The 24652-nt window shown below is 49.8% G+C and overlaps 1 protein-coding gene across 3 annotated transcripts in view; it reads left to right on the top strand.

The window, feature by feature from the left end:
• Nucleotides 1–10502: 10502 nt before the first annotated feature.
• Nucleotides 10503–24652, top strand: part of SCAP (SREBF chaperone) — an 82072-nt gene continuing 67922 nt past the window's right edge. Inside the window, exon 1 of one of the 3 annotated variants that reach the window (XM_019492414.2) lies at nucleotides 10503–10602. The gene's annotated coding sequence lies outside the window, so the exon portion shown is untranslated. Of the gene's footprint in view, nucleotides 10603–10634; nucleotides 10737–13214; nucleotides 13426–24652 lie in introns of those variants that run through there. The other 2 variants (XM_019492416.2, XM_019492415.2) reach the window with 2 other exon arrangements.

Raw genomic sequence — 24652 nt, 5'->3', positions numbered from 1 at the left:
TCTTCAATCCTCCTTGGTGGGCTTCAGAGCGCACATCCTGGTGAGATGAAAGGAGCAGAGACTGGAGGGCAGGTTGCTTTCTGGTCCAGCTGCAGACTTCCAGTGTCAGCAGCTGCATCTCTGCTGCCAAAAGGGCTGTTCTGTGAGCCCTGAAGTGGGGGCAGCTCGTCAGAATTGGGTGCAAACACGAGGGAAGGCAAGGTCACCTTCCTGAGTCATTGCGCCGGTCACCAGCTCAAGTCCAAGTTTATAGCAAATGGCTAAGCCATGGAAATAACCAGATTGCTTCTATTAAGCAGCCACACATGATAAGAGCAAGCCCCCTTGTCCTCCAACACAGATGCGCCTCGAGCATCTCTGCAGACTCAGGCAGCACGTTCTTTCTGCTCACAGTCAGGTGGTCTCCAGGGCAGGAGGGGCTGGGATTATGATTTTAAATACAAATACAAGCTGGGAGCTTGCACACACTGGCGTGTTGGTGCAGCACATGGGAGAGGTTTATCTCTGTTCCTCCCACATGGTAGCACAGGCCTTGGTCCCCATCAATTATCTTAACACTCTTCATTAGTAAATTATAGGGCTGGGCTCAGCAGTTAAACCTCGAGCAGGCATGTAACAAAGCCAAGCTGTGTTCAGTGCCTGACAAGAATTCCTGCAGGCCTGATGCATGTGATATATTCCAGAAGTGAATATTTTTTCTAGGGCAGATAAAAATGCTGTGGTACCTGCTGGACCGGGCCCATTGCACCACTGGGAATGTTCTCCGCTGGACACTCAGCTAGGAGGCTTCACTGTTCCCTTCTAAGCATTTTTTCCAGCCTGTCCTGGGAGCTGCCTCTCTTGCCCTTGCCTCGATGGCCCCTGGCTCCTTGTTGCTTTGGGATGCCGCTCCTCGTGTCCTGGCGTCTCACGGGATGTTCTTGGGCTTGATGCCTGGGACTTTATTGTGGTAAAAACTGGAAAACCCCAGGGGGATGGGGGGAAAGGAGCTGCCAGGACCGCCTACAGCAGTGGTGCTCAGTTTTGACCAAATGAATGGTGCAGGGCCAGTTCATGGACTGGATCAGGCCCTGTGCCATCTCCCCCTAGCCCCTGCCCAACCAGGATTGGGCTCCAGAGGCACCACACTGCCTCTGCCCAGCCACTGTGTGCTGGGGTTGGGCCTTGAGGACCCACGCTGCTTCCTCCCAGCCAGTGTTAGGCCCTATGTTGCCCCTGCCAAACCCTGCACACCGGAATAAGGCCATGAACCACCTTGTGCACCCAGTCTGCAGCCTGCAGGTACCCCACAGGTCCATGGGGAGGGTCCACAGGCTGGATGACATGGCTCTGGGTGCTGGATCTGGCCTGTGGGCCAGGGATTGAGCACCCCTCTCCTAGACCCTGGTTAACAGACCAGCAACTTCAGCCAGGGCTGGAATCATCCAGAGGGCAAAGATGCCCACTAACAGCTTCCGGCATAGTGCAGTCCCCCATCACCCTGTGGGGATGCTCTGAGTGACTTACCTGCTGAGCAAAATAAGGAAAGAAAGAATAGGGGTATAGGGGGATCCTGGATCTTGCTATGGGGACAAAGAAGCAACTTGGAGCCCCTTGGCATGGGCAGGGGGGGAGGAGAATAGGAGATGCATGGTGTACCTGGCATGATGGGAAGACTTTTATAGGGCATCTTTGCAGAGAGGGATGGAAGGTAGCCTGCAGGGAAATGGAGAAAGGAGCCTGGTTGGGGGAAGCTGCAGGGTGTGTGACTCCCAGTGCTGGTGGTGTAATACCTGTCCTGCAGTCTCCACCCTTGGTTCCTGATAGCTGCCACCTCTGGCATGCTAGGACAGCCACTGCCTACTTTTGAAATCCTCTTCCATTTCTGTCTTCTAACCCCTGGGCTGAGGAACAAAGCAGAGCTTTCAAAGGGCTTGGTTTCAGCTTTGTTGTTACCCTGGAAGATCCTCTGGCTAAATACTCCTCTTTGCCCATTTGCACGTTCTGAAAACCGCCAAAGCCATTTTACAGGGATCTTAGCCAATGCTGGGTTTGGGTGCAAGTGGCATGGGGTACAGCACACAGGAGCTCATTAGGAGGAAATGATGAGAAAGGAAGGCTAAATGTTGGAGGAAAACACAGAAGTCGGATGCAGGGGAGAGGGGGCTGAGTGGTGTCTGAGATGGACACACAGTACAGCTGATGCCACTTGTGCATCTCACAGGTAATCTTGGAACTGTGATCTCAGCACGTTCCCAGCAGACAGGCGGGCTCTGATTCAAATCCTGCCGGTGAGTCTCCCATAAGTGCTCCCGCCTGCATTTCCAAGAGCAGCTTTGGGTTTCTGAGTCTATTGGGGCGTCTAACTCTGCCCTGGTTTCTTCCTCTCAGCGTGGAGTGCCTGCTGCTTTCTCTGCCGCTGGTTCTAACTCTCATATTCCTCAGCTTTGCATAGGCCAAGGATCCACAGCCAGACTTGCACACACCACTGCATGTAACTTGGCAGGCCTGAATTACCTGTGGAATTGCCATCTGACCTCGGCTCTGCCCCCAGTCTTTCTCCTAATTGCTCTCTCCATTGTGCTCCCAGGCTCTTTCATGCCACTCTCACAGAAGAAGTCTCTCCCTTCTGTGTGTCAGGATCCCTCTGTTAGTTCTGCTTCTACCTACTGTAGCTGTCTTTGCCCACCATCTCCTTGCCTTCCGGTACCTGGTCAGTGGCTCTGTGGACTGTCTCTTGCACTGAAGGCCCAGTTTGAGTCCAGCTGAAATCCAAGGGGAAAACTTGTATTGAGGCCAGCAGGACCAGGACAGCTGCTTGGCTTGTAGGGTTAGAATTTGTGTATGCAACGAGCACTGGAAGCACTGCTCTCAGCACAGAAAGCATAGGGGGCCAGGCAGATACTGGTACATACTGGTGATGATGCCTATTTCCAATACAAGCACCTAGGCGGAGCAGTCGGCCTCTCAGGTCCTTGAAGGAACAACATCTTGGAATGCCTTTGGGTGGGAAAGGGCTCGGTGAACACGTGCAGCCCTGTTGCCTTTGCTAGCCCTGACTTGGAAGGGTGTGGTGAGCAATTGGAGGAGACATTTCCCTGAAGACCCAGGCTCTGCAGGAGACGGTGCTGATCAGCAGGGGATATTTGTCCCTCTGAGTTGGCGTTGTGCTGCTGGCACAACTAGGGGCACTGTCTTTCCAGTGGGGTGTCCAGAGGAGGTCTTGCCCGTGTGGCAGTGAAGGTTGCATGCCGGTCTCTGCAGCATTACAATTGGTTAACTCATCAGGCTAACCAAATCTCAAGCCTGGTCATCCTGTTCTGCCTTTGTACGTCCCCCCTGCAATGTGATTGGACGATGTCATCTTCACTTCCTGTCCCAAACGAGGCCTCGCTGTGAGCTGTGCAGTCGTTGCCATGTTCCTTTATGGCTGGACACCAGGTGAACCCACCACCGAAGTGTGGTCTAGCGCTTAGCTCCCTTGGAAAACCTCTGCATTTTACCAGTGATAAAATGATAGGTGATGTGTGGCTGGGTGCATCTTCCTCTGCCCTTCCCCTCCCCAGTGTGTCTCTACCCAGACAATTCCCCCTTGGGGGCTTGTCTCCACCTTTTTACATGGGAGCATCGGTCTTCTAGGTTGTCGTGGCTGCTGAGAGCTGGTACATGATGCTTCTTCGTGCTCTCCAGCTGCCCATTGCTATGTGTGGCACCCAGGTGCAGCACTATCCTGTCCTCTGACGTTATCATTGTGTCATTGCTGCTGCCCTCGTCAGGTGCTACTGATGTGCTCCCAGTGTTGAAGTCTCAGGAACTGCAGTGCCAGCAAAGTGGCAGCCAGAAGATCCCAACATGAACCTTGTCTTAAAGGATGACCACAGGCTCGCTTCAGTGGCAAAGATTCGTTCACGTTTATTGTCTACAAGCACAGCCCTAACACGTTTTTGACTTAACAAGCGCATCAGACCAGGAGCCGAGACATCTGTTCGTGTGACCAGGTAGTCGGCACACCACCACGCAAGCTGCCATTGCTTTCCAGTTCTCCTTTTATACAGCGCTCCAAACAAAATTATTCCATCTGCATCTTGAAGATCTCGAACCGTCCTTTACCGGGGCTTGTTTCACATCCTGACCTGGGTGTTCCTGTTCCAGCCTCATCATCCTGCCACTGGACTATCCCACCTTGTACCCTCAGCTCTGCTTCCCAGCTCTTGGCATGTGAGTCCTCCAAGTTTTGTTTCTGTGCGGAGTTCATGCATCGGTCAGGTTTGTGGTGAGGCCTCCAGTGATCAGTGCTCCAGTGAGGCCCACATATCTCCTGCAGGGCAGGAAGAGCATCTAGGGGGCAGGCGCAGGAGCAGGTCCCCATTGCTTCCCCTCTAGAAATGACAGTTTTGCAGACAGTTCCTGATGTCCAAGGGCCTCCTGGAACACAAGGCTGCTCCCTGCAATGCCGGTTGGGGGAAACTGGCCCTGGGCTGGGATTCTTGGAAAGTTCAGGACTTGATGGAGGGTTTTGAGGCCCATCTTGCTTCTTACCTGTGAGCTGCAGGGAGGCACGCAGTGTTTGAGGGTGATCATTGCAACGAGAAGGGGGCATCCAGGGCACTATGCCAATGAGCTGATCATAGAAAATGAGGGCTGGAAGGGACCTCAGGAGGTCACATCCAGTCCAACCCCCTGCTCCAAGCAGGACCAGCCCCAGCTACATCATCCCAGCTAAGGATGTCTATCCAGGTCTTAAACACCCCCAAGGACAGAGATCCCACCACCTCTCTGTTTAACCCATTCCAGTGCTTCACCACCCTCCTAGAGAGAGAGTTTTTCCTAATATCCAACCTCAACTTCCCTTGCTGCAGCTTGAGCCCATTGCTCCTTGTCCTGTCATCTGCCCCCACTGAGACCAGCCCAGCTCCATCCTCTTTGCACCCCCCTGCAGGGAGGTGAAGGCTGCTATTCAATCCCCCTCGGTCTTCTCCTCTGCAGATTAAATCAGCCCAGTTCCCTCAGCCTCTCCTCACCAGTCCTGTCCCCCAGCCCTTGAACCATTTTCATTGCCCTCCACTGGACTCTCTCCAACTTGTCCACATCCGTTCTGTAGTGGGGGGCCCAGAACAGGACACAAGACTCCAGATGTGGCCTCATCAGTGCAGAATAGAGGGGAAGAATCATTTCCCCCAATCTGCTAGTAACGCTCCTACTAATGCAGCCCAGGATGCTGTTAGCCCCTTTGGCAACAAGGGCACGCTGCTGGCTCATAACTATCTTATTGTCCGCTGTAACCCCCAAGTCCTGATGCCTGGATAGAAATGGGAGATCCTCTCTGCAGCCAAATCTGAGAGGCAGTGAGCACTGGCAGCTCCTCTTCAAAAGGACAGGTGAAAATGGCCTGGAGCCTGGGGCAAGAAGTGACAACACGGGCTTGGCCAGAAGCAGCATCCAGTGGGGAAGCAACAGTGTTTCTAGCATGCTAGTAGTTTTGCAGAAGAGCCTCCACCACTGTGCAGCTTGCTTTTCTATGCTCCGTGTATTGACAGGAGGAACGTCCAGGCTCCCCCAATCTCCATGGCAAAGTGCAATCACGTTCTTGCAACCAACCTGGTTTCATCTAAGTCATCTAAAACAGGCCTGGCTGGATTGTAGCCACAAAGCAACCTCCAGGAGCCTTCTGTTGCGTCTCCACGTCAGGGTTGCCAATTCCAGATTTTTTTTTTGTTTACTGACAACCTGCAAACTTTTTACTGATGACAGAACTTTTTTTACTGACGTGTTTTTACTGACAGATGTCTTGCATAATCCTTCTGCCAGGCCCGGGACAAGGGCCGGGCTCATATTTAGGGGTTAACACCCACCATAATAAAAATTGTTTGCAGATCATTAGTAAAAAAAAATGTCTTGGGTTGGTGACCCTGCTTGACTGCAGCAATGTTTTTACACCCATCCCAAGGTCCCCTATTCACCTCTCACACACTGACACCCTTGACCACACTCCCATCTCACCCCACAGCCTTACCCCGACCGGCCCTGCACCACCTGTCCTAGCACAGACCTCTATCTGCCGCCTTTCCCTTCTCCCAACCCTACAGCTCCATGCTGGCTAAGCAGCTATTAGAGGCAGGCATAAGGGGTGGGGGAATGCAGTGGCAGCACATGGATGGGGAGTAGAGAAGGGGGGAACCACAAAGCCCTGGAAAGTGCTCTCTGCAGGGTGCCATGCTCCCACTCCGATGCTAGGTGGCACTGCTCTGCTCTGTCTGTCCATCAAGCTCACTGATTCTCTGTTTTTTAGAGACAGTTCCCATTATTTTTGTGCATCAAGGGTTTGTTTTTCCCCCTACTGCTTATGGGTTGTCTGTATATTTATGGACAGTTGGCAACCCTGCTCCACATCCAGTCTGCCACCTCACCTAGCTTGCAAGACTGCCTTCTAGGAAAACCTCAGCAGGGAGGAGAATGCCTGTTTGACGTGCATGCGGGCGAAGCGGATCATTTTAGGGATGCCCACACAGAGGTCTGGGAGAGTAATTTGACACCCCCTGCTGAGGGACCTTGTCCACCCTGCAGAAACAGGGAGGCAGCCACAAAAGCGAGGCAAGGGTGTCAGCAAGTTTTAAATACATGAGACATGGTTTAGGGCCAATCATGTCACTAACTTCCCAGGTCAGTTTAAAGCTACCATGTAGAGGGGGGCTGAAGGCATGAGGAGGTCATGACTGTAATTCTTCATATATTGTAGAAGCTTGGCTGCTTGTCCAATTCATAGATTTCATAGACATTAGGGCTGGATGGAACCTCGTAAGATTGAATCCAGCCCCCTCGTCAGATTGAATCCAGCCTGACCAATGGGCAGGAAGTCAGTTAGGAAGTCCGTGATCTCAGAGTACCCAAATCTATCTAAAGTGCTGTTTGCAAAGCAGAACAGTGGGAGAAGAAATTTGAGGCTTGAAGGGGAACGTCTACATCCTGGCAGCAATGTGTCCTTCCTGGAATGGTTCTGGATACCCCCCACCAATCCAGCAATGGTGTTTGGCCTGGGAAAATGTGCAGCAAGGGCCATAGTCCCAGGACCAGACATGGCAACACTGTGCTCCAACTGGGACCTGACAGAGACCACCCCCGCGGGGTATTTAAAACACAGTATTGACAAACTTATAGGAAAACCCCATCCTCTACCTGGGAAAAGTCCCGGTGCAACGAATGTAAACAGGCCACAGCAAGGTTGGGGCTGGGCATCACGTAATGCAGCTGACGCTCCAGTGAAGGGGTTGAAAAACGTGCCCCAAAAGCAGCACTGTGGAGAGAGATGTCATCAGAGCAGGGGTCAGACCTTTTCTAGTCTCTTTGCTGCTGCTGCTGCTTTGTTCTCTGCTCTTTCCCCTGCTCTGTCCCTCCCCACCCCCCCCCAGTGCCACCGCCCCCTGGTTACCTATTCTCAGGTGTCCACTGGACATGGGAATACCTTTTTTATTCCCTGCATGGCTTGTGTAGGGTTTCAGATGCCAGGGTTTTGCTTCTCCCCCACCTGTGGCAGCTGACACCTCTGTGAGATGTTCTGACGTGCTGCTGGCTCAGCTCTGACCCTGCTCTGTCCTCAGGCTGTGAAGAAGCTGAATCTGTGGGCATAGGAAAAGTGCATCTTGCATCTCTCCCTCTGGCATTGTGACAGGTTGCTGGGCAGCTCCATGGTGGGTGCTGTCCCGAACTGAGTCCTGGCAAGTCACAGCAAGCCAGTCACCATGACATGGTTGCTTTCATCCTGTTTCTGCTACAGCAGACATGGCCTACAACAAGCGGCTGCTTGCAGGTGCCGAGTGTGGGCTTGACACACGGAAACATTTCAATTAATTCCCTATTATCACAGCCTGGCTGGAAGCCACAATGGTAACCTCATCCCTTGGCAGGACTGCCCCAGCCTTGGAGGAAAGGTCAGCCTGTGCTTCAGCACAATCTGCCCCGCTTCCACAAATGCCTGGACCTGGGGGAGTAATTCACATACCCAGAGCTAACCTTGGGCACCTGGCTCTCGTAGGCCACACAAGGAGGTTGTTACAGTCATGAATGGAAGTTAATGCCCTGCAGCAATTGATGTGGACAACGTGGTTTTGCAGTGTCCTGCCCTTGCTCAGACTCCCGGGTGCAGCTGCTGCATGTGGGGAACACCTGCAATGTCCCTTGGAGCTGCCCCATGAGGGTTCATCTGGGACATAGGCAGCTGGGCCACTAGGAGCAACCTGGGGGTCAACCAGGTGGGAGCATTCATTACCCAAGTGCCAGGTTGGGGTCTGGGTTGGAAGGTTGGAGAAAGCAGGGACCAAGGTCCAGGAGAGCGAAAAAGGGAGATCCAATAGGCACAGTGCGACGTGAGCTGAGATCCAAAACCAGGGGTCAGAGAGCCAGTACCAAGTTCCAGGGCAGATTCAGGGTCAGGGCCAGGGAAAGCTGAAGCCAAGTCAGGAGCCAGGAGAATCAGATAGCAGCGTCCATGAGGCTTGCAAAACAGACCTGGGGCTGCAGGTGTGCTTGAAAGGGGTGAGTGGTGCCTTCAGCTGCCATTCAGTTGCAGAGAACTGGGGTGGTCGGATTAACCAGGGATCAGGGGCAGGCGAGAAACTCGGGTGCTTGGCCTAGCTGGGCATGCCTGATCAGAGACCCTAACAGACCCTAGCTTCCTCTACCATCAGGGGGAGCAAATGGCTTTGTGCAGCACCTAGCACGACGGGAGTCTGGTGTGCAGGGAGGGTGTCTAGGTGCCAGAGCGAAGCTAGCAGGTATGTGACGTCTGTGTGTGCATTCAGATGATGCCGGTTGCAACAGCGTGTAGCGTTCTTGTCTGTCCCTGCTGCTCCTTGCCTGTCTCTGCTTCTCCCAGCACTTGTTCAGCCTTGCCAGTGTGCCCAGGACTATGTCACCTGCAGGGCCCCTGGCTGCTGTGTCCCTGGAGGCCAGCCTGAGCTATCTTCAACAGCTCAAGTCTAGGCAGTGATAGCACAGGCCTGGCCTCTGACAAAGGAGGGGGTTCCTACGTATTGCACTGACCACACAGTCCCGCAAGCATGGCATGGAGCATGGGCGGTCCAGCAAGTCTGGCTTAGGGCAGCTGATGCCTCTGTGAGATGATCTGCTGTGCTGTTGGCTCAGCTCCCACCCTGCTCTGTCATTGGGCTGCAAAGGCACCGAAACTGCAAGTCTAGGAAGGGCCAGTCTTGCTGCCACCCTGGCTTTAAAAGCACCTCTCCCTCTCCGGCATCGTGACAGCTCGTCGGGCAGCTCCATGTCCTCTCCAGCGGCTGCCGAAGCCCAGCAGCGGGAGCCCAGTTGCCTTGGTGCTGCGCTGCAGGGGTTGATCCAGCCAGCAAAGGTTTGCCTAGAAGCACCATCCCACTGGAGGTCACTGAGAGGAAGCTTCCAAATTGCGTAAATATTGTTAATGTTTCTCCCCCTCCACGCCGATCCTGGCTTTTCTGCAGGAGGTCCAAGTGCTTCCACGAATGGTCAAAGGTACCTGAACCTGTCAGCGAGGGCTCGCTCCCTCCAAGCACCCCGGGACGATTCGTTCACCAGTTGCTTGTCTGGCTTTCACGATCATCCTGGTCCTAGCGGTTGAGTATTATGCTCCTCACCACGGGCACGTCAGCAACGATCCTCAGAGAGACGTGGGCATCTGACCACCCTTTACCCTCATCTGTGAGAGCAGGATGGGTTTTTACAAGGGATTTTTAGCTTATTTTATAAGGAACGGTTTGATGAAACGGCTGCCAGCGCACACGTGGCGATGCCATAATCGTTTCCAGCGTGCCCTTGCTTTACCGACCCCGTCTGGGTGGCCGGATTAACCATCCAGAGGATCGTCCCCCCCACCCCGGAGCTCCCCCTCAGGCACCGCGCAGAAATAACGTCGCGCAGATCGTGGACCGGGACAACGAGGGCTGAAGGGACCTCGGGAGGTCACGTCTCATAGACGTTAGCCTCAACGCACCCGGGCTTGTCCTCAAAACCTCCAAGGATGGAGACTCCTCTGCTGCTCCGGGGAGCCGGTTCCAGTGTATCACCGCCCTCCTCGTGAGAGTTTTTCCTAATATCCAACCTCAACGTCCCTTGCTGCAGCTTGAGCCCATTGCTCCTTGTCCTGTCATCTGCCCCCACTGAGAACAGCCCAGCTCCATCCTCTGTGCAACCCCCTGCAGGGAGCTGAAGGCTGCTATTCAATCCTCCTCAGTCTTCCCTTCTGCAGTCTAAATCAGCCCATTTCCCTCAGCCTCACCTCACCAGTCCTGTCCCCCAGCCCCACCACCATTTTTGTTATCCTCCACTGGACTCTCCAATGTGTCCACATCCTTTCTGTAGTGGGGGGGGGGGGGTCACAGCTGGACACAGCACTCCAGATGTGCCCCCACTCCCCACCCCATATTGCTCCACGCCGTCCCACCCCCGCCGCCATGTTGCCTCGCTCTGGCTGGCGGGCGGGCGGGCGGGGGCGTGGCCACGCGCTGGATGGGCGGGGCCATGCGTGGGCGCGGCGTGACGTCACGGGGTGAGAGGGCAGAGGGCGCAGGGAGCTGCAGCCGCAGCCGGCCGGGAGCCGGAGCGAGGCTGAGCGCGCCAGGAAGGTGGCGCGGCCGGAAGGTGCGGACCCTACTTCCGGCCCCGGGGGGCGGGACCCCCGACCCATTCTCCTCAGGCGGGGCGCCGTTAGCAGCGCGGGTCGTGTCGTGGCCTCCGCGGTGGTGTTGCCCCCCTCCCTCCCCCCCGGTGCCATGGTTAGTAGCGGGGGCGGGGCGGGTGTCATCCCTGCCGTTGGTGCCGGCACTGACTGACTTTACATCAGTTTTACGACTGGTCCCGTTATTGGTGGCACAATGAATACCTTACCTGTATCATTGGTATTGCCGCGTCTTGGGATCATCGCTGTTTATTGGTATCGTTACTTATTAGTAACCATTGCTGTTGTTCCTGATTACTCGGTCAATAAGTATCGTTACTTATTGGTATCGCAATCGATACCTTACTGGCATCGTTGATACCGTTATTTATTGGTGTCCCGAGTGCGATTGGTCCCATTGTTGGTGTCACGTTTAATATCTTACTAGTATCATTGATATATTGCTGTGTATTGTTATTGTTCCTTATTAGTCAGTAAGTATAATAAGGTTTCTCTGGTATACTCTGGTTTCTCTTCAGATCGCATAAATCTTTCACCTTTTTACTAAAGATTTTCGTGGAAGTATAGTAAGGTATCCTTGCTTGGGGGAGTAACGGTAGTTATTGGTATCATAATCAGTATCATACTAGTATCGTTCATACCGTTATTGATTGGTATCGTTACTTATTAATATTGTCACTTGGTATCGCAAGTAATATCTCACTAGCAGGGATCCTGGCTTTCTATGACTTAAAAAAAACAAACAAACACCCCCATTTTTGGTTTAAAACAAAAAGAAAAGTAACCCCAACTCCACGTTGTTCTGTGACTTTAAACGAAACGCCGTCAATATATAGATATACATGTACCTCTGCAGTACATACAGATGCTTGTATATTATATATGTATATCTGTATATTGGCAGCGTTTCATTTAAAGTCACAGAACAACGTGGAGTTGGGGTTACTTTTTTTTAACCAAAAATAGAAAAACAAATCCCCAATCAGAGAAAATAAGCAGATCCCTGCTTATTAGTTGTATTGGTATTGTTGTGGGGTATTAGTACCCATTGATTGGGGGGGGGATATTGGTATCCATTGATGCTGGGGGGGGGGGTCGGTGTTAGTGTCCATTCATGCCTGGCCAGGGGGGGCGGTTAGTGCCCATTGATGCCTGGGGGGAGGCAGGGGTTAATGCCCATTGATGCCTGGGGGGTGGGATATTGGTATCCATTAATGCTGGGGGGGGGGTGGGTATTAGTGCCCATGGCTGCCTTGGGGTGGTGGTGAGGGTGGTGTTAGTACCCATTGATGCCAGGGGTGGGTGGGTATTAGTGCCCATTGTTGCCTGGGGGTGGTGGTATTTGTACCCACTGATGCCCGGGGGAGGCAGGGTGGTATTAGTGCCCTTTGTTTCCTGGTGGGGGAAGGTATTAGTGCCCATTGATGGCGGGGGGGGAGGGGGTATTAATGTTGTTATTTTATTAGTATCAATAGCCTCATTACTTTGTTTGTCATTAGTATCTTTATCTGATGATGGGTATCACTATGATTATTACTGTTATCATCATGCTAATTACCTGACCCTGCTCGTCAGTCAAGCAGAAGCCACTTGGCCCCGGCAGTTTGGGGAGGGGGATTTGTTGCCTCCTTTTTCCAGTTAGGAGATGGCTGGGCCTAGCCAGGGAGGTGGAGAAGTCACTGCCAAGGAGAGGTCTGTGTTAGTCTGGGAGCCGTGTAGGTTTGCACCTTGCAGACCGACAGAAACGAGCTGTATAGCCTGAGCTGTGAGTAGAGGGCTGGTTTCCTCTGATCCAGGTGTGACGGGGCCCCGTGTAGGCGTGTTGGGCCGAGCTTGTCTTGCTCGGGCTCCGGTCGAGCAGGCTGGTGCACCTGAGGGGCTTGTTTTAGATGCTTGGTTGTGGGCTGGGAATCAGGCTCTGCTAGGCAAGAACTGCTCCCTCAGGCATGGTGCGTGCTGCGTCCCAAGCGGCCTTGCCTGGTGAAAGGGTTAAATAGTAACTAAGGAGGGTGGCAGCATTAAACAGCCTGGGGAAAGGGAAGGGAGGACCATTCAGCTAACCTTACCTACCCTGCAGAGACCGAAGCTGCTTAAGACCTGCAGAAGACGGGGATCTCTGTCCCTCCTGTAGCTGGACACTGAGACTATTGGAGGCAAGTGCTAGATGTGGGAAGAGAAGTAGAGAGGGCTGGTTGCTTGTTCACCTCTGTAGAAGAGCCCAAAACATTCAGCTGGGAGAAACTTCTTGTTTGAGGCTTGTGGAAGCATAGGGTGGCCTGAGGGGCTGTAGGGGAGCCATTGCCTGCAGAAGAAGGGAATAAAAATAGGGAACAGAGCATCTGATCATCCCACGGATGAAGGCAGGGGGTAGTGACTGGTGTAGTGTTATGACTCTGAGCTGTTGCTCCTTTTGCAAAAGGAGAGCAGGGGGCAGAGCGTGGGTGCAGAAGACACGGGGAATAAATAGGCACTAAGAGGACGTGTGAGAAGGAGGGGAAGTCCTGTGGATGCTGCTGTGGGCTGATGGACCTGGTGGACCATGTATTTTTTTTTTTTTTTTCATGCTGGTTAGCAGTCTAATCCATGGGGTTGTGAATCCAGCAAACGTTCCAGCTCTGAAAGAGCAGGTGGCGGCTTCTGAAATCAGTGGGGAGGGAGCTGGACTTCTCTGTCCGTTACAAGGGGGAGAAGTTGTGCATTTGGGACTTGGAGCATGGAGAGAAGGAGCTGTTGTGTCCAATGCCTTTTGCCAAAAATCTCTGGATGCAGCTTCCAGTTTTCTGACGGTTCGTAAAATACAAACAAGCTCCTCTTTTGTACCTTGCTTTTGTTTGTCCTGGGATCCCAGTGCTTGAAATTAGTGTATTGCCACAGACATTTTAATTAATGTCATAAGATTAGGATTACAGGAGCTGTGGTGTTTCAGCAAATGGATCAGTTGGTTTATTCCTTTCTTTAAAAAAAAAAAAAGAAAAAAGTGGCTTAGGGTTGGTGGGGGAGTTTTTCTGGTTTTTTTTAATTCTGCACGTATAAACTGCTGGTTGTTGTGCTGCTGTTGGCCTCTCATTCATCCCATGACTGAGAGGAATCACCTGAATGGCTGATTCTAGCTCTGATCTGAATGTTTGAATTTCAGCATCATATGTTTACATTATGAAATCTAGCTTGAATAATTTGATCCACTAAAAGCTATAGAAGAGCAGAACAGAGTCAGTTTTCTGTTTCAGGATTGCATAAACAGCCTCCTACTACTTGAAACCAAGGTGTATGAAATTTGTCAAATGAAGTTGGTATTGAGGATAGCTGTTGGGAGAATTATTTAAATCATATGTGGATATGTCCAGTAAGAATCTCATCACAGACATGGAAGTAAATCATTCAACCGGGGGGTTGGAAAGAATGACTGCTCTTCAGACTGGAAGAGATGAAGCTTGGCTGAGCAACTAAGGGGGGCTGTAGCTGAGGACAAATAACTAAAGTGGACAAGCTAAAGAAGAAGGAAGTGGCTGTGGTGCAGAGATGTTACCGAATGTGTGGAGGTCAGGATTTGTTTGGCTTATTCCTGATCGCTGCTAGCTTGCTGTGTCTCTTGGAAGAAAGCTGCTTAAACTCTGGCTGTCCATGCCGGTCTGTAGGGTAGGATGATTTTCACTTTATAAAATGGCTTTTTTGGTGCTTTGGTAATACAAATAACATAGGAGCCCCAGTCCTGGATCATGGCTCTTCTGTGCTTGGAGCAGTATAAATGCACCATAAAAAAACCAGAAACCCAGTGCCAGCAGCAAAGAGCTTGTAATCAAAGGGGAAGACCAGAAAGATCAGATGGGTGCAGCCAGGTGGGAGGAATACTAAGAGACTGGATTAGTCAGCATCATCGACATTGGTTTTAGCACATCAGCAGCCCTGATGTTGGTGTTTTTGTTGGCATCCTGATGGAGGGAGTTGAACTTTACAAATGATTAAGTGCTCTTGACATGCAAAGTGCTTATGCTATAAAGGGATACAGCCTGGAAGAACAGCAAATCCTATGAATCCAGGAAAGCTCGGGCTGCATGTTAAGTTCTTTATAGTGAACTTCTTGCCTCTTCGGCTTGTGGCCTGTGATCATTTTACTCTTTGTTTCCCCATTTCAGTGTCCTGCATCTTTCACTGGCAAACACATTCAGGCTGCTCCTCTGTCTTCAAGGCACTGCCCCCCCAAATTGTCCCACCAGTCTTCTCATTGGACCCAGACTCTAACTGGATGCCCTTTCCCTCCTCCTTAAAGGCAGAGATGAGAAGCTTTTTATTCCATGTGTTGTAGGGTTTGTGGGGGGAAGGCTGCAGGAGTTCTGCAATAGTGCATCTCTGTGGCTCATAGTTTGCAGAAGCCGTTGGCGTTCAGAATCAGTGGTGGTTCCTCATCTGAGGAGTCCGACTCTAAAATAGATAGATGGTGGTAGAAGATGACTTCTTCCAGTGAATCTTTTGACCTGTACCCTGAGGCTAGGACACCTGTTCCAGTTTCACAGCTTGTGCCCATTTCTTTCCTGTATAATTGGAGTCTCTTGAAAAGGGGCCACAAGGCTGCAAGATGCCTGCTTCTGGGACTTCATCTGGAGGGAGAGAGCAGTGTGGGAATGTGGGGAGGGGAGTTGCATTTCTTTGACTACGTTGAATTAGTCTTGCATGGACCATTGTGATAAAGATGCCATAGGAATAATAGTTGGTTTGTTCTCAGTAGCAACATCCTCAAAGTCCGATTTGTTTAGTAAGAAAGTAGCTTTAGGATTTGTTTCTCTAATGCAAGGAGAAACGTGGTAGTGCTTTGCTGCTCCCGGAAATCAAATGTCTCGTTGGTGAGTCTTTCTGATATCACTGGACTCTGTGGAATTAAAATATATAGGATTTTATCCAGCGAGCTGCTGACTCAGCTGCTGCTAAGTGCTATGCATATTCAGGCCTGCAAAAATGGTATTTTTGTAATCTAGAGCCTGTTAGAAAGTAATCTATGGCTGCTGTGAGTCATCTCACAGGTGCCGCCTGCATTTCAGAAGTGGATGAAATAACTCTCTCCGCTCACCAAGTTTGCAAAGTGCACTGAAAGTCTGCTTGGAAAGGGGCTAGTAAATGTAGATTCACTGTTTTAAAAACTCTTGTAGAAACTTGTTTGCCTGGGTGATGGGTGGCTATGTTAATATTTCCTCTAATATTACAGGGAAATGTATTGAAAGCTACCTTTTTACTACATGACTATATTTTCCTCCAAGGTGATTACTGGCTAATTGTATGTGGGAGAGAATAAGTGTACAACAGTGGGGAAATGTTATATGATTGAAACAAGTTGGAAACTCTTAGGCAATATGAGTTGCACTAAATCCATGCCGAATAGAAGTACGTTACTTAAGAAAGCAAAATATGGTTTAGTTTTTTTCTGCAGTGACTAATACAGGGTTTTAGAAACCTAGGTGCTTTTCCTGTTTAGTAAACTTGTTTGAACTTTTTAAAAGGTTCTTTTAGAGACAAAATTATATTTTGCAGAGCTAAACAGTATTATAAGACAATGTAATAGAGCAGTAGGCTGAAGTGAGACCATATAATAATGGAAGCCAGTTCTCAACTTTCCTGAGTCCTATTTTTAACTCTGTCTTGGACTTGGGGGTAGTTTTTAGCATCTGTGAAGTTGTGACTTTTACAAACTAATAATGTGGCCTCCTATAACACCTTGCTCTGTAGAATTTAAAGCAAATGGGCAGAAATACAGCTGGGAAGGTAGTGATTTTTCTCCATCCCACATTACAATGACCCTGAGACTTTCAAAATCTCTCTGGGTTTATCATGAGAGTCATTCACTGTTTGGCTCCAGTGTAGCCAAACATCCCAGTGGTTAGAGCAATGACATGGGATATGCAGACAGTCTTAGGAGCCTGCTCCAACTCAGCTGAAGTAGGAATACATCTCGCTTGCTATATAGACCTGGAAAGCTTCATGACGGTTAAGATTTTTACCTTAAACCAGCTCTACTAAAAGTGGGTCTGATGGCAAGAGCTGAGCTTCTGAGTGCCACGTGATGTTAATCTAACATCTAAGTTGGGCTGGTTCTCCCCAAAAAAGACTAGTAAACTAAGTCAAAGAAGATGCATTGCCAGAAAATCGAGTGTGTTTTCTGTCACCAACATTTTTAAGTTCACCTCTCAGTAACAATGTGCAGATTGTCTGTACAGCTCTGCTTCTGAAAGAGTAGAAGTGAAGGCACCCCCTCCTGTCCTTCACTGAAACCATAAAATCATGGCCACAGAGCTGTTCTGCCCAGTCAGTCATTTAGTTATTCCAAACGACACAAATCAAACGATCATCAGGCCTAAATACCACCTGCTGCAATAGCTTTCATCCTGCTTTGGGGAAAAGGTCTGAATGGAGAAAGAACTGGGCAAGGCATGAAACTTAGAAATGGACCAAATGTAAGTCTCTCTCTAAGCTGGAAAAGCTCGTTCCTCTTACAGCTTCTAGAGTTGTACGTTTTTGAGCTCCTGTCTGTGAAACAGCTATGTGTTTGAAGACCTGGGCAGAAACTGTATCTAACACCAACAGCAATCATCACTTCATCTAGAAAAATAAATGCACTGATCTTCATGAAAAATGTAAGGGCCCGCTCAGTCCTCTGACAGCCTCTCCAGCCCGCCATCTCTGAGCAGACTTGGTAAGAAAGAGCCTTCTGTCCTGAAAGAAGGGCCAAAACTTGGATTTCAGCTAAAGGATTTGTTGTGAAGTTCTTTTTCCTGGGACGGCCTTCAGGAATTCAGTGGAGATCCTGTGGCATCCAAGATTACGTCCGTAATAGATCAGAGGTATGGTGGTAATCTCCTGGATATACACCTTTGCCTCTGGTGGCAAGTATCTGTTGGACAAGCACCCATCTTTTTTCCACCCATCAAAAATGTACACAACCTGCCCTTGGGAAATGGAAGGGTGGGGAGTGAAATATGGATGTGTCCCCATTACTGAGCAGTTCCTCTTCACAAGGGGCTGTAGCAACTAAAGGTGATGTTCAAAAGGGCATCAAGGTTACCGCTGTAGCAACTAAAGGTGATGTTCAAAAGGGCATCAAGGTTACCGCTGTAGCAACTAAAGGTGATGTTCAAAAGGGCATCAAGGTTACCTCTGCAAAGTGGCTTTTCAGCTGATTGAGGAAACGGTGAATTTTGCCTATTGGTTGTCCTTCCTTACTGTTTAAAACAAAGGCACAAACTTCCACCCCCCTCACCTGCAAAAAAAACTACCCAAAAACCCCTCTAAACAAAGCAAAACAACTACAGGGAAATGAAGAGCAACTTTGATTGTGTCCAGCTTCTTACCACATCTGAAGAGTTACCCCTGAAGTCAGCAGTGTGCCCTTGTTGCCAAGAAGGCTACTGGCATCCTGGGCTGCATTGGCAGGAGCGTTGCCAGCAGATGGAGGGCAGTGATTCTTCCCCTCTATTCAGCACTGGGGAGGGCACATCTGGAGTCCTGTGTCCGGTTTTGGGCCTCGCACGACAAAGGATGTGGACAAGTTGGAGAGAGTCCAGCAGCAAGCAGCGAAAATGGTTTGGGGGCTAGGGGACAGGACTGGTGAGGAGAGGCTGAGGGAACTGGGCTGATTTCTTCTGGAGAAGAGTAGACCAAGGGGGATTGAATAGCAGCCTTCACCTCCCTGCAGGGGGCTGCAAAGAGGATGGAGCTGGGCTGCTCTCAGTGGGGGCAGATGACAGAACAAGGAGCAATGGGCTCAAGTTGCAGGAAGGGAAGTTTTAGGTCAGATATTTGGGGAAAAAAAACTTTCTCACAAGGAGGGTAGTAAAGCACTAGACAGGTTACCGGGGGAGGTTGTGGAGTCTCCATCATTCAAGGTTTTTAAGACCCAGGTAGACAAAGCCTTGGCTGGGATGATGTAGTTGGGGCTGGACTAGATGTGACCACATGAGTTCCCTTCAACCCTCATTGTCTATGATTCATAGTAAAAGCAACTGCAGACTTTTTACCATGATGAAGGGCTTGGAGGACAAACCTTATGAGGAAAGACTGAGGGATCTGGGACTGTTCAGCCTGGGGAAGAGGAGACTTGGGGGGAGGACTCGCTGGCCATCTATAAGCATATAAGGGGTGAATATTAGGAGCTGGAAGAAACTGTTCATTAGGGCACCCCAGGGGAGGACAAGGAGCAATGGCCATAAACTGTTGGAGCAGGCGTTCTCTACCGGGGGAACCTGAGAAGGGCCTACCTAGGGGGTACATGCTAGCGGGTGGGGATGGAACGCCACTGTGCAACTCCCTCCGCTCCGTGTCCAGTGGCTAGGGGTACACTGATCCAAAAAGGTTGAAAACCCCTGTGTTAAAGGATGGTTTCAGGTTGGATGCAAGGAAGAATGTGTTTTATGGTAAGGGTGACCACAATCTGGACTAGACTTCCCAAGGAGGGATGCAGTCCCCAACCTGGGAAATCTTCAAGAGGAGACTGGACAGACGCCTTGCTGAGATCATCTGATCTCAGCAGTGTTCCTGCCCAGAGCAGGGGGGTTGGACTCAATCTTTTGAGGTCCCTTCCAGCCCTTAATTTTTATGATAAGCTGAGGCTAAAGATAGAGAGAAGAGGCAAGGTCAAATTTTAATTTGAAAATGGACATTGAATTAAATGTGACTGGTTGGGGATTGCCCAGTGAAGAGCTTAGTACACTTGTGCCGGGTAAACAGCCCACATGATGCACGACTGCTGGTGTTTATCTTGGTTATTATAAACTTTCTGGTCATGGTACAACAGTCAGAGCTGGGAAGAAAAGTCCAGGTTTTATGCTTTAACCACTGGTCTATGATACGGTTTTGCCTTTAAAGTGGTATGTGAGACCTTAATGAGACATCCACTCGTTGTTTCTCTGTGCACCCTTGTCTGTATTTACCCATTTCTCTCGTCTTGGAGTCGCTGTACATCTCTTACTCTGAACAGTGGCGTCCCAGTCCCTGAATAGGTTTCCTGGCTACTTCTGTAATAAAAATAGGATTTGGGGGGGTACCCACTGAAGTGCAGGCTGTTTCTGCTTCACTGTTGAAAACTGCATGCGGTAGGTCACAAGGCACTGCTTAAACATGAGGGCAAAGACTCTGTGCCCTGATTTGGCATAGACATTTGGAGCTCAACAATATAAAGATGGTGGTGTTGGGGCACTTTCAGAACTTTTTTGTGCTCTAATGAGATGTTAAATTGCAGAAGGCAGGAAGTGCAATTTCTGTGGCTGTCTGCCAGAACAGGGTGTGCCAGTAAAGAGAATACCTTTTTGTTTTCCACCTCCGGTCCAAAAGTACTTCATACTCGGACATCCAGGTTCACAGCCTTTCTTGGTCTCGTGCAGCAAACCCCTTGACAAACTGCAAATACCAGCTTATTTGAGCAGTACCTGACCATACTAGGTGCTTCCCAGTACAAGCAGAAAGACCTGCTCTTTGGCCCCAGGAGATTACAGTGGAAATGGTATGCCTGATACCTTTAGGTGCACGGGGTAGGAACAGTGTTTGTAGCAAGATGATGACACTTTCCCTAGACATGTGCCCATCATCCTGTTTGTAGATGACTGTGCTCAATTTAAGTGCATAGCATGGGACTTGGACTTCATGTAAGCAGTGCTCCTTAGGTGTACAGTGCTGTGACTGGGTCCTATCCATTTCCAGGCTCCTCATAGTCGGGGCTAGTATTAGGAGCCTTGAAAATGGCTGGAGCTAGTCAGTTCTAGGCCTGTTATCTCCCATCGTTTCCAGTTTCTCTTCAAGCCATTGACAGCTGCTTCTGCTTCACTGTTCGTGTTGCCACCTATTATGCCATTAAATGGAATTCAATTAAATTAAGGAGTAGGCAGTGCAGCTAAAAGCTTCTTGCATTTGGCCAGTACTTGGGTAACTATTGCTTCTTAAAATGTAAACCATAGCAGTGGAAACAAATTTGGGATTGAGGTTGTGTAATGCAGTTAGGCAAGTTGGGAACATCTACATGAGACACTTCACTGTGCAGTAGAGCTAATTGCTGTGGAGTAAGTGTCCATGTCTACATATGCAAATGCTTATTGTGTGGTAATTATCTCTAATCATGAGTAAACTTGTTACCTGCAAATGCAAGTGGCAAATTTACTTGACATTACTTACTGTGCAGTAGCACACGTGTAGATGTTTGACCAGGAGCAAATATACTCCTGGGCAGCAGGGGATGGGAGATTGCTCCCTGCCCCTGGGATCTGCCTTCCTTGTGATTGCGGGGTGTGGGCTGGTAGTTCCCTGCTGCCAGGGGAGGGGGACATTGTCCACGCCTGGGCTCTGCTGGCAAAGCCCGCCCCCCAGGAGCTGCCTGCTGCTGAGCAGGGAGCAATGTCCCAGCCCCCGTCAGGAGACAGCTGTCTCCTCGTCCCTGGGCTAGCATCCAGGGGAGCCACCTGGGTGTTGCAGGGAGCAGTCTGCTGCTAGGAGCAGCAAATCTGCTCCCATGTCCCTGCACGTATAGACACATGCCCAGGAGAGCTTAATTTCGAGCAGTTTACTCAACAGTAAACTGCTCCCAAACTAACTTGTGCATGCAGACATTCCCATTAAGGATGTATATGGCATGAATGCAAGTGGATTCCATTGTAAATGTACAACTTCTGAGGCAGTAACCAGTGGTCAGCTGACTGGGGTGTCTGCCTGATGTGAAAAAGAGCTAAATGGATATAATTTAACTGAGCACCTCTAAGAGGAGGAGATGGAAATGGGCGAAGTGTGATGTGTATAGCAGGGCGATGGAACTTGATTGAGATCTACAGTCGAGTAATGTGGCAGGAATAATAAAATAAAACGTTATGGTTTTAAGCATTTCTGTAGAGAGATTTTAAATTTTTTTTAACAAGCAAGCTGAAAAAATTACTTCCATACTTTATCTGGCATGTGGAATATATTACATGCTTACATGGAGGTGATTTTTATTTTTTTGCCCTGCTTGCATTCAGAAATCGGCTCCTGCTATACTGCTGCAGCTGGGGCTTGGAAAGAACTTCTTCTCCACAAGCACATCTTAATGAATGTCTTGGCTTCCTTATGTCTTTACCTGGAGCACAGAGCAGGAATCCTAGTATCGTACCACACATTGAGTTGGAAGACAGAAGTTGAAGACCTGGCTTCTCATCTCCCGGGCAGCTGCATTGCATTATGGAGAACTGAGGGGGCAATCGCATGTGGCTGTTGTATTGCCTGTTCAACACCAAAAGAGGCAGTCATTCCCCTGCCACGTGTTGTGAAGCGGGTTGGTTGCTAAATGAGAGGGCGCTGACTTACTCCAGAACTGGTGACATGGCCAGGGATGATGTAGCTTCCGGTAGGTGGTTGGCAACATCTAAAAAATTCACAATCACAAAGAGTCCTTGTTCAAAACCACTTCCCTGCTTTTTGTCTGTGTAGAGGTTAAGCACTGAGTCACTCTAAGTAAAGTCCAGTCTGATCCACCTGTGGTCTAGTAAGGGATGACTCATGCTGAATGATAGGTCAGGTTTTCCTTCCGTTCTAGGGGAGACTTGTCTTTGTCAAGCTTCAAAGGAATCTCTGGGCAAAGCTTTAACAGAAATTTAGGGCAGGACAGGACCTCGTGAGATCTTCGGGTCCAGCCTCCATGTGTGTCTGCAGAGAAATGGGCTTGGCCCTGCATCAGGCTAGCTGTCTCTCTGGCTGAGGGTCCATCAGTTGCTCTCACAGGCTCTTGAGGAGAAGTCTCCAAAGAAACCTTCAGAAAGCAACTTCCTTGCAAGCATTGCTTCCAAGCTCCCATTACTTACAAATTGGCCAGTGCCCTGAAGCTTGAAGGATTATATTGCTTTCAGATCACGTGGCTGTTCTTCTGGTGTGTGGCTTGTTTGTTTTGGGGTTTGTTTTTTTTTTAAATCCACACTGTTATAATGATGAAGGTGGTTCTTTATTTTTTCTATCAGTCTAGTCCTTTTTTGAGTCCTATTAAGCTTTTGGATCATGGGCATTGAACACGGGTAGGATGGTGACAACTGAAACAAACCCGAGAAGAGCTTGGCTGCAAGCTAGTTGGCTTTGCATCCTAATTAATCAGCTCTCTGCAAGTGAGACAGAGTGGCACTGCTGTCCCAAAGCTCCCTCACAGCTGGTGCAATAGAAACGGGAGGATTGTTTTCAGTACCTAGAAATCCTCCCAAACGGTCTGTTGCCAGACAAAACAATGGCTGCTATTTTCTGAAGGACTTCGTCTTTATTCCGAGAACCACTTCACTTAGCGCAGGGAACTTTTCTGAGGGGCCTGAGAAGACAACTTTTCTGGTACGTAGCTCCTTACTATTTAACATATCTAGCTGTAGGCATTCTCCCTTTTCCCCCCTCTACTTCCTCGAGCCCTTTACAAGGGAGGTCAGTATCATTATTTCTGTCTTACACATGGGGAAATCAGCAAGTCATTTTCCTCTGTGTGCCTTGGGAGTTGCTGAGCAGCAGAAGCAGGACTGAGCATATTATTACCTTCATGGCATAAGGCTTGGAGGGTATAATCCAAGCGTAATGGAAAACCTGCAGTGCTGCCACATGAAAAGGATAAACAGGAGTATGGTGTTTATGGAAGTGACAGCTGTTTATAGCACAAAAGGAGATTGGGTCACTGATATAAGTAGGTCTGCATCATGCTAGTGCTTTGAACTGAAGAACAGAGTAAATTTGCAATGCAATAAGAAGTGAGGTGATCTCGGCAGGGCCATCTTGAGTCAAGCGGGTGCAAGACTGCCCAAGTGATCCATGCATTTGATTCCATGGGCCGTGAGGGTGTCCCATGCTGTGTGCCTGGGAAGGTGCCCACTTTGGACTTGGGTACCGAATTTGAATTATGCTTGTGAATCGATGGAATCAACGGCTGTGGTCCTGAGGTGAACTTCAGTCAGCCACTGCCACTGGGATTGCTCTTTGGTGAAAGGCACCTTCTACGAGGAATGTACGGCACCGAACGGACCCCAGACAGCCTGGAGCCTTACTTCTCAAAGAGCTGAGCCAGGCCTTGCCCACCCAAAGCACCAGCCCCCCCAGGGGTCAGAGCTTCGGTTGTGACTTTCCCATCGGAAGTGTTCTGGACCCTTGGCCTCTCTCCCTGCGCAGCACAAAGCATGCTATTCTCGCCATGGGAATATCAGTGGAGAACAGAAAGCTGGTGTTTCAGACCTCACTGTGTAGCAGGCTTGTGAAACAGGCCAGTGGCCTGAGCACAGCCTAGATATTATTATTTTTTTTTCTCTCTTCCTCTCTGAACTTCTTTTTAGAGAAATGACTTCCCACCCCAGCCCCCACTGAAGCAGGAGTCAAATGGGAATAAACTCAGATGACGTCTACTGGCAGGTGGAAAGGCTGGGTCTCACTGGTGTATCCTTCCTTTCCCCTCTTCTTTGAATGGTGCTAACGTTCAGGTTGGGATATGACCTCCCATCACAGCAAGCCTCAGTGCGACTCCCTGCATGTGGTTTGGTAAGGAGGGCAGTTATTATATAATGTTGTGTGTGTATATGTGTATATATATATATATAGAGAGAGAGAGAATCTCTCTAGTGGTGCGGTTTGGTCACTGGCACAGAAGGCTGAGATAGCAGCTTTCGTCTTACTGCTGCATGTGCCACCTGGGGCCTGCAGCTCGCCTGTTTCTCTTGTAGTTGGCAGCAGAAGCTGGTGGGATTTGGTTTCAGTTTATCTTCTGTGCGAACTCTGGTATTCCAGGTTTCAGCTGTCTATTATACTTCAGTCACCTCTGCAGAGAATGCTGAAAAGAGATCAGGACCATAGCCGCTCAGCGGAAGCTAAAGATCAGGTTCTGGTGCCCGAGGTACCGTCTGCTATTGCTTTTTTTTTCTGTGGGGTTTCAGCCAAAAAATGTGCACCGTTGTCTCGGGCAATGGAATGAGAATGCGTCTTTCTGTACCGTGTCGAACTGCTGTGTAGGGAGAGCCCTTTGGCTTGTATTGGCTCCTGGTTCACCTAGTTGCCCTTGACTGAGAA

This window comes from Alligator mississippiensis, chromosome 5, assembly GCF_030867095.1.
Source record: "Alligator mississippiensis isolate rAllMis1 chromosome 5, rAllMis1, whole genome shotgun sequence".
Lineage (NCBI taxonomy): Eukaryota > Metazoa > Chordata > Crocodylia > Alligatoridae > Alligator > Alligator mississippiensis.
This window is presented reverse-complemented; position numbering and strand designations above follow the sequence as displayed.